Source organism: Enhydra lutris, unplaced genomic scaffold (assembly GCF_002288905.1).
Source record: "Enhydra lutris kenyoni isolate GAN:26980312 unplaced genomic scaffold, ASM228890v2 scaffoldscaffold3, whole genome shotgun sequence".
Classification (NCBI taxonomy): Eukaryota; Metazoa; Chordata; class Mammalia; order Carnivora; family Mustelidae; genus Enhydra; species Enhydra lutris.
In genome coordinates this window covers 69999334-70011989 of record NW_019154087.1, presented here as the reverse complement: position 1 = coordinate 70011989, position 12656 = coordinate 69999334, and the positions used below count along the sequence as shown (strand labels likewise).

At 40.7% G+C, this 12656-nt stretch overlaps 1 protein-coding gene and 1 pseudogene across 1 annotated transcript in view; one reads left to right on the top strand and one right to left on the bottom strand.

Moving 5' to 3' along the window:
* Nucleotides 1-12656, bottom strand: part of LOC111156759 (FRAS1 related extracellular matrix 3) — an 82688-nt gene that overhangs the window by 48424 nt on the left and 21608 nt on the right. The gene's annotated exons all lie outside the window — the stretch shown is intronic.
* LOC111155880 lies at nucleotides 3911-12075 on the top strand (annotated as a pseudogene).

Here is a 12656-nt window from a genome sequence, read left to right as displayed (position 1 = left end):
TCTTTCTTTCTTTCTTTCTTTCTTTCTTTCTTTCTTTCTTTCTTTCTTTCTAGTTGTATAACTTTTCCTTCCTTCCTTCCTTTCTTCCATTCTTTTCTTTCTTTCTTTCTAGTTGTATAAGTTATATAACTCCTTATCAAATCCATGGTTTGCATTTTTCCCCCACCATTTTACAAGTTATCTTTTCACTTTGTTGATGGTTTCTTTTGCTATGCAGAAGCATTTTAGTTTGATGTAGTTTCGTATCAATTTTTTATTTTGTTGCTTGTACCTTAGATCTCATTTCTGAAGAATAATTACCCATACTCTTGTCAAGAACTTTGTCCCTATGTTTTCCTCTAGGAGTTTCATGGTTTTAGGTGTTACATTTAAGTCTATAATCCATTTTGAGTTAATTTTTGTGAGTGGTTTAAGATATGGGTCCAGTTTTATCCTTTTACATGTGAATGTCCAATTATCCTAGCATCATTTATTGAAGAGACTCTTTTCTCCGTTGAATATTCTTGGCTTCTGTGTCAAACATTAACTGACCATAGTATAAACTTGGTTTTATTTTTGGGCTCTTGATTTTGTTTCATTGGTCCATTTGTTTGTTTTTATGCCAGTACTATAACTGTTTTCATGACTATAGCTTTATAGGATAGCTTGAAATCAGGAAGTGTGATGCCTCCTCTTTGTTCTCTCAGGATATCTTTGGCTCTTTGAGGTCTTTGAGGTCATATAAACTTTAAGAGTGTTTTTTCCTCTTCTGTAAAATATGCCATTGAAATTTTGATGGGAATTGCATTGAATCTATAGATAGCTTTTATATAGAAACACCGCTGATTTTTGTATGTTAATTTTGTACCCTGTTACTTTACTGAATTTATTGATTAGTTCTAATGGATTTTTGGTTGAATCTTTAGGATATTCTATATTATAAAATCATAGCATCTGAAAATCAAGACAATTTTACTTCTTCCTTTCCAATTCTGATCTTTCTTTCTTTTGGTCTTTCTCTCTTTCCTTCTCTCTTTCTTTCTTTGCCTGATTGCTCTGGCTAGGATTTCCATTACTTTGTTGAATAGGAATGGTGAGAGTGGGCATCCTTGTCTTGTTCCTGATTTTAGAAGAAAAGCTTTCAACTTTTCACCATGGAGCATGATGTTACCTGTGGCTTGTCATATATGTCTTTATTATGTTGAGATATGTTCCTGCTCTGCCTAATTTGTTATGACTCTTTATCACAAATGGATGCTGGATTTTGTCAAATGTTTTTTCTGCATCTGTTGAGTTGATCATATGATTCTTTTCTTCTATTCTGTTATTGTGACATATCATATTGATTGATTCATGTATGTTGAACTATCCTTGCATCGTCAGGATAAAGCCTCCTAGATCATGGTGTGTATAATCTTTTCAATGTGCTGCTGAATTTGGGTTGCTAGTATTTTATTGCGTCTATATGTGGACACTGGCCCATGGTTTTCTTTTCTAGGGGTCCATTTCTCTGACACACTCTTGAGAAGAGGTAGGCCTTCTTAGAAGAGTTGAAGACACGCTTCACTTTTTATTTTTTATGAGGCTTTTTAACATGGCTCAGAGTACCTACATTAGAAAGCTGTATACAAGTCTTCCTCTCTTCTTGTCTGTCATTGCATAGGAAACTGTACATGCAGTAAACAATTCATACATGAGCCTCCATGTACCTGCTATGATGGTACTAGATAGCAGAATTTCTCCAGTTTATTTACTGGCAAATCAAGGTTCTGTGTTCCCACTGGTTAGCATCTTTTGTTGCTTCTGGGGGAAAGTTTTAGGACCAGTTCATGGGACTTGCATAAAATTCAGAACAAAACAACTAGTTTTTAAAACTGAATAAACCAATCTATGGCATCTACTTTCATGGCTGGGCTTGGCAAAACAGGATTCTAGCTGGGGTATTCTATACATAGTTATGATCTTTCTATCCTTGTTCCTAATTATTGCTGTTGTCATGCTGATTGCTAACAAAATCATACATATTGTACAGTTACTATTCCAGCTGTCATACATCTGAAGGTTATAGAACAGAAGGAGTCTGGAGGGACCCTGATAAAGATAGTGATATTGGATAAAATTAGTCCCCCTCACCAGTCTACAGTGCTGTAGACCTAAAAATCTGACAATTTGCCTGTCCTTCTGGAGTCACTGTATTTTGTTTGGATCGATGAAAATTCATAGGAGGGACTGTAAATGAACTTTGTATTCACAGCAGCTCTTGCCCAGGAGATACTGAAAGCTGATGCTGTACCTCCCACCATTGGTTCTAACCAGCCACAGCTGGTCAACTGCTATGAATGGAAAGCACCCACTATCTAAGGATGATCAGTGACTGGTAGGCTAGTCTTCGACAGTCAATGAACAATGGGGCTTACTATAATCAGTTGTATCAGTGCTACAGAATCATTTCACCTTCTCCTAAATGTAGGCTCTGGTCCTTAATTAGCACAGAGTGAACTTCCCCTTTCTAGGATGTATGGGTCCCTGATTCTTCCTCTTCAGTGAATCACTCTGAATTTCCTCAGTGATGTGTATTTCCTTGCCTAACAAGTCAGTAAACGCAGCATTCACTTATTTGACCATTGCAGTGGTCTCAGTATTTCTTTTAATAATCTTCATATGTCTCTATATTATTCATTATTTAAATAGGAGATAATCCTCTCTCTCTCTCTCTCTTTTTTTTTTTTTTTTGGCCAGGTAAGTAATATAATTCTACAGTGTTAAACTGGGACTTTAAAAAAAAAAAAAAAAGATTCTTGAGTGGTTTTTAAAACAGATCCCATTCTCACCCCACTTTAACACTTGCTAGTTTTCCTCTAATTGTCACAGACTATAGAAGCAAAGAGTTAATGTTCATCATTAGATAATTTCTCTGTCATTTGCTAAATTTAAGTATTTGGCTTGCTGTACACGAATTGAGCAAAATAGAAACTTTTGATTTCCTCTGAATTCAGTAGGAGTTCAGAGGATGGGTGAAACATGCCTTACAAAAAATCAGCATTGCAGTTCTCAAATACCAAATACTTCAGATAAGATGACTCAGCGTTTCACTGGAAAGTACCTGACGCCAGGATAGGGAGGTATATATTCAGAGGCACAGCACAGGATGCTGGCACCTGGAGCACCTTAGATTTCATTTCCTAACAGAGGGTAACTTTGCTTTTACTTCAGTGGATACTGATTAGTAAAGTAAAATACCATGCATCTGTTTCTTTTGTTCACGAGTTCTTTTGACCCTCAAAAGAACTGGTTTCTATATTAATTAGAATTGTGAGCACCCAATAAGGACATTAGGAAGTCCTTTGGCCTGTAAGAGAAAAATAAAAGCCATCTTAAAATCAAGTCTCTTTCTCTCCATACTTCTTAGAAGATAAATGAGGAAAGGATAGTACAGATGATACAGGGCTAAGTGATCCATTAAGCAATGAATGGAATCGTGTACTTTAATATTATTATAATTCCATTTCAATGGACCAGTTCTTAGTGCTACATTTATTTTAGTCTCTGAAGAACTAATGGTTTGAATTTTATTTTTCTATCTTTTGTGTTTTTCGTAAGTCCCCAGTTGCATATAACATCTCACCATCTTTTACTTAATATTAAATGTTGCCAATGGATCTTGGAACACTGGAAAAATAAAGTAAAGTAAAAAAAATGTTGCCACTTTCCTCCCTTTATTTGGTTTTCCTGGTGTGCTCTAAAGATATAATTTTAAAAATAATTAAGCTGTTCCTTCAAATGGACTTTTCCTTTCCTTTAGAAGAAAAGAATGAATACATAAGAGTTTTAAAGGCCATAAAGAACAATAGAAAATAAAGCTGGGAAATTTAATGGGATATAGAAATGAATCCTATTCAGCTCTCTGGACTCAGACCTAGTTTGTGATGACATGACTAAATGCACCAAGAAGGTCAGAATCATCAGTAAATATGGAACCCATTATGGTTCCTCCCTCAGGAAAATGGTGAAGAATATTGAATCAGCATGCCAAGCACGCCTGCTTCTTCTGTGGCTAAACCAAGATGAAGAGACAAGTTGTGGGGATTTGGCTCTGTGATTCCTGCGTGAAAATGGTAGCTGGGGGTACCCAGACCCACAACAACCTCTTCTGCTGTCACAATAATGTCCGCCATCAGAAGACTGAAGGAGTTGAAACACCAGTGGAAGCTTGATGGTTTGAAACATTGCTATTCTGTCATAAATGAGTTAGTTTATGTAACAACAATGAAAAGAAAAAAGTAAGGGAAGGAAGAAAAGAGAGACAAGGAAAGGAAAGAAAATGGAAGAAAGGAAAGAAAAAAGAAAGAAATTTCACTCAGTCCATTTGGGGAGTGTGAATTGAACAACTGAGGTGAAGACCATGCATGTTTGCTATAATTCTGACACTGATTCTAACGTGCAATTTTTCCAGGACTACCAAGCAATTCTCTGACACCACCTGGGTGTCCTACAATTCAACTTACTTCTGACATTCTCTACCCTGAGATAGCATCTGGTCCCACAGGTAAGGGCTCTGTCCCATCAGACTGCCCTCACTTTATTTTTTAAAATATTTTATTTATTTTGAGAGAGAGAGAGAGAGAGAAGAGTGGGGGAGGAGTGGAGGGAAGGGGAGAAGCAGACTCCGCGCTAAAAGCAGAGCCAGATGTGGGGCTCAATCTCATCACCCTGAGGTCATAACCTGAGCCAAAATCTAGAGTTGGATGCTTAACTGACTGAGCCACCCCGGCGCCCCAAGACTGGCTTCAATTTAGATGCCAATCACAAGTCCAGTCTGTCCCCTGTGTTTCTGACCAGATGGCTATAGACAGAAATTCCAATGACTCCCTCCTTGGGTTTGATTAATTTGCTAGAGTGACTCACAGAACTCAGAGAAACATTTTACTTCCTAGATTACTGGCTTATTAGAAAAGGGTACGACTAGGAAACAGCCAGATGGAAGAGATGCGTAGGGAAGGGTAGGTGGGAAGGGGTGCAGAGTTTCCGTGCCCTCTCCTACTACCTCTACTTGTTACCAACCTGAAACTCTCCTAATGGACCTTTTAGGTTTTTATGGAGGTTTCATTACAAAGAAATGACTGATTCAATCACTGGTCATTGATGATTGATTCGGGCCCCTCTTCCCTTCCTGGAGGTTATGGGGGCTAGAGAGGTGGAACTGAAAGTTCTAAACACCTGGTTGGCTCCCCTGGCAATCAGCCCCTGTCCTCAGACTTTCTAGAGTCACCTCATTAACATAACAAAAGACACCATTATTGTTCTCATCACAGGAAATGCAAAGGGTGTTAGAAGCTCTGTTCTAGAATGGGGAGAAGACCAAATATATACATTCCTATTATACATCACAATATCACACTTGTCTGCTTGTTAAGGACATGAAGAGCTTGGAGAAAAAAAAAGGCTGCATGGTTGATCCTAGCATCCAGCAAATTGTATGGTCCCTTCTATTCTTTTATATTCCTGGTAAACCTTACCAGGCATTGGTGGTAAAACTGAAACCCAGATGCTCTGATGTAATTATTAGAGTAGTTCCTGTGTTCATTTGCTACTGTCATGCACAAATTGCCACAAACTTAGAAGCTGAATAAAGCACACATATATTATCTTATAGTTTCGGTGGATCAGGAAGACTGACATGGCTTAGCTGAGTCCCTGGCTCAGGGTCTCACAAGACAGCAATCACAGTGTTAGCTGGACTGCAGGCTTATCCAAAATCCTGTCTAGGAAGAATCTGCTTCCAAGCCGTTCCGTAGGGATAGATGCTTCTGGGATTTGTCCCGCACAACCGACCACGGGGGCCTGCACGCACATAGGCAGGGTAAGGAGTGTTGTTTCTTGGACTCATGCTGTGTGAACAATCTTGGGAGCCTGGCTATTTAAAACATATTATCTGGCCTCCAGGTTGAAACTGGCCCTTCTGTTCTGCATTGCACGAGCCACAAGTCTTGTCTCACATCCCCTCCTGCTCCAGGCTGGGCTAGCCCCCCAGAATGGAATCAGGAGGGGAGGTAGGCACACGTAGCCCAGACTTCTTGAAATTCTAGAAACATGATAACATGGAAATGTAGCTCGCTCCTAACTGCACATAGGTGAACAAATGCTTAATTTCAAACCCTGTTATTTGCCCTATAAATACGGCCCTTATGGAGACGGTCAGTTGGAAGTCTCACCTGAGAGGGGGACACCCTGCCAGGCCTCTCAGTCGGGACTCCAGCCAGGCTGTCTCCACGGGGCCTTCCCCAGTTAATGAGGTTGGAGGTTGTAAGTACACAACTTGATGTAACTTTGCCTCATTCTCATTTCTTGCCTGCTATTACCTTCATCTGTGTGTCGATTCCTTTCCTCTTCTGTTTCTACTAGGTTTCTATAATAATAATAAAGTGTCCTTTCCTTTTCAAAACCAAACACGGCTGTTGTGATGCTGTTGTTCAGAACATAAGCTCATTCAGATTATTGACGAAATTCATTTTCCTGTTGTGTGACCGAGAGCCCCAGTCTCTCACTGGCTATTGGCTGGATGTTGCCTTCAGCCTCTCAAGGCCTCCTGAAGTTTCTTTCCACGTGGGGCTTTCAACAGGTAGTTTGCGGTGTGGCTGCTTGCTCTTCAAGGCCTGCGGAGAACCTCTCAAGTTTGTGCTAGCAAGACAGACACTGATTTAAATTCAGACTTCAAAACAACAGACCGAAGAATCTTTTGTATACAAATTAACATTTATGAGGGGCGTCTGGGTGGCTCAGTGGGCTAAGGCCTCTGCCTTCGACTTGGGTCATGATCCCGGGGTCCGGGGATCCCGCAACGGGCTCTCTGCTCAGCAGGGAGCCTGCTTCTTCCTCTCTCTCTGCCTGTCTCTCTGCCTACTTCTGATCTCTGTCTGTCAAATAAATAAATAAAATCTTTAAAAAAAATGAACATTTATGAACTCAGGGTGAAATGAAAAAAGTAATGATTGTTGGTAAGAATAAAAGGAAGAGATAAATTAGAGTGGATCTGATTCTTTCCAGTCTTATAGCTGTGCTTGCTCTCAGTTAAACGTGGCTTACACGTTCTGCCATATGATTTATAACCATGTTCTTCCTGAACAACCGTGAGTAAAACAATGCTGTCCACTCAGCTGGAGTGGCCCTGTTCTCTGGGGCATTTGACACTCTTGCCAAAGGGAGGGAAGACTCAGCTTTCCTAAACTTGCCAGACAACCACACTTCAAGCAGTATCTCCAAACTGGTGTTCTTTTCTATGATACCGTACTCCTTGGCGGTGAACAGTGCGGGGTATGCTGGCCCTCGTAATGAAACAGGTCAGAGTTAAAGAGATATGTCGGAGCTCGTAGGGAGGAATGGCTGGTGGGAATAGCCCTAGTGGGGCTGTTCCCTCCATTTCTACACCAGGGGAACTGAGTCCTGGGGTTACAGGCTGTAGCTAGCTGCTGAAGACTCTGTAGAGACCTGACTGTCAGAGACCCCTTCCAAATATCCATGTTATACCATGCACTAGCAGGTTCCGGCGTAGGGCTCTCTTTCCTAACAAATGAGTCCACAGAAGAAAATAATTGGAGCTGCAAGGGAAAATCAATTTAAAACTTGAAAGGTGAAATTGTATAGAAAAAAAAAATCACTCTTTCATGCTTAATTAATCATAGAAAATGTGTCTGCCAGCATGCAGCCATTTTATCAGAAAACAACCCAGATGAAACAGTTAAGGAAATGGCATTACCAATCCCAACACTGTCAAACATGAACAAACGAGAGAGGAGAAAACCTTGCAGGCGGACAAAACTGTCTTCAGTGGTTCATAAAATTAGAGTGTTTTACATCTAGGGAGGACTCTCTCGTGAATATCTCCTCAGGGCTCTAAAATTAACATTTAGGGAGGGTTTCTAATTAATTGTTTTGGTTAACTTAACTTTGAACTAAAAGGCAAAGGTTTAACTTTTTTGAAATGCTCTGCAGGCCTAAGGCTGGAGGTGGTAGCAGGTAGTTCTAGATCTTCCATTTTGAACAAGAGATAAGAGAACTGTCTGGCATCTGAGAAGTTTTAAATTAAAGAAACTATACATTTGTCGAACCCGTTATTTCTCAAGCTTATTTGAACACAGGATTTTTTTTTTCTTTTTAACACAACAATATCTTTTAACAGCCAGTTCTATGGGACTTCATTCAGGAAGTACCACTTAAATTATTTTGAAGTCATATCACACCCATATGGAAAAAAATTAATTCCATCAGTGCTTCTCAAACCTCACACCAAAATAACCCTAAGGACATATCACAGTGAACTTGTCCTGAAGAGGGGTGAGAAACAGGGACCTGGGGCATACCTATGAGGCCATGAGCTATGAAGTCTTGGAGATATCTTAAAACTTCCCTGTGATTTTTGTATTCTGCTTCATAACAGAAAAACTTGTATTAATTGAAAGTAAAACCCTGCTCAGGGGATCAGTGCCAAATTTACTGAGTCTTCTTCACGTGCCCCCTAGCTCATGGACACAAACCCTGTATTAATGACGGTATTACTTGCAGTAAGCATTGTTGAAGTCACAAAGTCTCTAAAGAAAGCAGACTACAATCTTAGGTTCCTGAGCCTCGCTCCTGCATTGCGCTAAGATTTCTGACCCTTTTATAAGAACAAACTTGAAAACAACTGATTTGTGCACACTTGAAAAGTGTTTGACCCTGGGGCGCCTGGTGGCTCAGTCAGTGAAGCGGCTGACTCTTGATTTCGGCTCTGGTCATGATCTCGGGGTCCTGGGATTGTGCCCTCCGTCAGGCTCCAGGCTCAATGGGGAGTCTGCTTGAGGATTCTCTCTCCCTTTGCCCCTCCCCCCAGCTCTCAAATAAATACATAATTCTTTTTTAAAAAATGCCTAACATGTGTTTTCAAAAGAAATTCAACTGATTTCCTATTAGTTGGAGCTCATTGTTAGTCTTTCAACTGAAGAAAGTGTTCCTCCAGGCATCAAGGACAGCACATGTTACACCTTGATTTTTTTTTTTTTTTAAGATTTATTTATTTTGAGAAAGAGAGAGAGCATGTGTGTGTGTGGACAGGGAGAAGGACAGAGGGAGAGGCAGAGAATCTCCAATAGACTCCCGTCTGAGCACAGAGCCTCATTCAGGGCTCAGACCCACGACCCTGAGATCATGACCTGAAATCAAGAGTTAGTTGCTCAGCTGAGTCACCCAGGACCACCTCCCCTTGCCCTGGGTTCTTCAAAGGGAGGGGAAAGCTTCCATTCCTAGCTATATATCTGAGAGAAATGAAAACATACATTCACACAAACACTTGCTCATGGCTGCTCCTAACATTATTCTTAACATCCAAAAAGTGGAAACAGGCCAGATGTCCATCAGCTGATGAATGGATACATGAAAAGCGATATATCCATGTAACAGAATATTATTCATCCAGAAAAGGAATGATGTACTGACATATGCTACAATGTGGATGAACTTTGAAAATATTATGCTAAGTGAGAGATTAGAGACAAAGACTACACATTCCATGATTCCGTTTATATGAAAAATCCACCATAGGCAAATCTATAGAGACAGAAAGTAGGTTAGTGGTGGCAAGGCCTGGAGTGGGGAAGCAGGCTGGGGAAATGAGAGTGACTGCTAATAAGTCTGGTTTTTTTCCTGGGGCAATGAAAACGTTAGAAAACAAGATTGTGGTGATGATTGTATATCCTGGGAATGTATTAAAACCCCGGAATTGTATACTTTAAATGGGTGAATTGTATAATATATGAATTATGTCTCAATAAAGGTATTAAAATATTGTATTTACATTTCATGTATTTTTATGTACTTATATTTCATGTAAATAAATAGATTTTTAAAAAAACAAATAAAAAACTGAGGGGCAGAGGAAGCCCCAGGAGGGGCTGATTATATTCAACAACACAGAACGTAAAATAACTTAGCAGGGAATTGTTTAGCGCTTTACAGATTTCTTGCTGTTTGCAATTAAAGGCACAAGGGAAAACCAAGCTTTATGTATTCAATCCACAAAATGAAATCCAACAGGAGATGCTAGAATTATTTCATACCTTGACTGTTTATTGTACCAAATGAACCACATTTTATATTCCCTTAGTCATATTCAATTATACTGTTTCTGCAAACACATTCACATTTATCAAGTAAAATATTAATCACATATGTACTTGTTTGTGTAATAATGGTTCTCAGATAGCCTAAGCCTTCTTTCCTCCATAAAGTAGGTTAACATGACTGAAAATTCTTAAACTGCTTTCCATAAGAATAATCCCCCTTAGACCTACTAAGATCATGCTGGTTATCCAATAGATTTCATTAAAGCAGTTAACAGCATTCTTTTAATTTTTTTAAAGATTTTATTTATTCATCAGAGAGAGTGTGAGTGTATCCATGAGCAGGGGGAGCAGCAGGCAGAGGGAGAGGCAGGCACCCAGCTGAGCCGGGAGCCTGATGTGGGAATCGACTTCAGGACCCTGGGATCATGACCTGAGTGGAAGGCAGACGCTTAACAACTGAGCCACCCAGGTGCCCCAAGCATTCTCATAATTTTAGGGCTAGAAGGGCCCTCGGAGATGAGCAATTCAACGTCTTCATTTTTCAGGAGAGCACCAGTTCTCCTTTATCGGGGAGCTAGCAGGCACGCAGGTCTCCTGATTCCCAGGCTTGTACTCTCCTGCTAAGCCTAGCTCCAAATGGTAATTCATGATCGCAATGATGACACTGAATAAGGTTATAACCAGGTTCGGAAGCACTGATCACAGTCCCAGTTCTTTTCAGTTGTATAGTTTATAAAGGGCTTTCACAAACACAATATTTTAGAGTCTCATCATATCCCATGAACCAGACAGAAATCAGTGTCCATTTTGGACAGAGGTTCAAAAAGCTGATAAGATTTGCCCAAGGCCATAGGGCTGGTAAGTACTGGCTCTGGAATGAGAACTTGACACACAACATTTTCCAAGCAGAACTCATTATTCCTTGCCCCCAGGTCGCCCAGGTTCTCGTGTTAGCAATCTGGGCATCACTTTGTTTTAGGTGACACAAACAAATTTCATCGAACTCTTCATGAAGTGAACAGTCCCCTTTAGGAGATCTGTAAAATGGGGTGGAGGGCAAGAGTTTTGTGTTGTTTTAGAGGATTTTACTTGTTTGTTTGTTTATTTATTTATATATTTAGCTAGCGGGGCGGGGGGCAGAGAGAAAGGGAGAGAGGGAATTCTAAACAGACTCCACGCTGATTCCAGAGCCCGACGTGGGGCTCAATCTCACTACCTCTGACATCATGACCTGAGCCCAAATCAAGAGTTGGATGCTTAAGCAGCTGAACCACCCAGGTGCCCCAGCAAGAGTATTTTATAGGATAAAGACCACGGAATGTACCTGGGTGACTCGGTTAAGCATCTGCCTTCTGCTTAGGTCATGATCAGGTCTTGGGATTGAGCCCCACATCGGGCTCCCTGTTCATCAGGGAGCCTGCTTCTTCCTCTCCCTCTGCTCCTTCCTCCCTCACTTGTGCTCTCGCTCTCTTAAAATAAATAAAATCTTTAAAAAAATAAAACAGTATTCAAGAATAAAGACCAAGAAAGGAATAAATAGAGAATATCTGATTGATTGGGGCCAAGCAGTCAGCCTTATTTGGGGCAAGAAGTCCCAGAGTTGGCTTGGCATGTGAGCCTGGATGACCCCGGCACTCTGCATTTCCGGTCAAGCCGGGCATCTGCAGGGACATGAAAGCTATCTAAGTTTCAGTTCCCAGATGCGGCACCGTGGGCAGAAGCAGCTCTATCTCGGGCTTAGAAATTTATGTCAATAGTCCCCCTTTTTGATTACTCTCTTGACCATTTGAGAGATTTGATCAAAACTATCGGTCTTAGCATGACTCTCAGTTACCATTGCCTCTTCAGGTCTCAGTCTAGTTTGCACAGAGGGCGGTATCCATTAGGCTTGTGTTCTTAGATCCGGTTATGTTTTTCTGTCTTTTTGGTTGTTCCAGTGGGAGATGGACCACATGTGGCTGCCCACATGCCTTTAAAACTTCGAGAGAACATGGCATATTAGGGAGATAATAATAATAGTTAGAAAGGAAACACCAGGCAACACGCTTGGCCGCCTCTCTCTACTCCTTCAAATTCAAGAACTGTCCATTCTAGTTCCTACAAATTAAAAAAAATCTATCCACTTCTCTCCACACTTGTTGCCACCACTTAAGGTTATACCAACATTATTTCTCACTTATTTTCCTTCAATCTCCCCCTTTCTATTATTGTTTCTACCTGTGGTCTATTCTCTGTAATGCAAAGTTATGTGCACAGAACACCTGGTGATCGTGTCACCACTCTGTCTGAACTTTTACTGTTTCTTCATCACCTTCAGGATAAAGTCTGTTGACACATTTAGAACATCCTTCTTGGTCTGGAGGCTGCTCACTGTGTCAGCTCCTGCCACAGCCCCTGCTCTTTGGTCTCTGTGGTCAGAGTGAGCTCACAGCAGTCTGCAAATTACCACCGCTCTTTCTTGCCATTATGCCTCTTCTTTTTCTTTTCCCTTCACCTGGCTAAATCCCACTCATTCAAGTGTCAGCTTAGATGATCACTTTCTTGGGAAGCCTCATCTGAGTCCTGGATAAGATGCCTTGCACA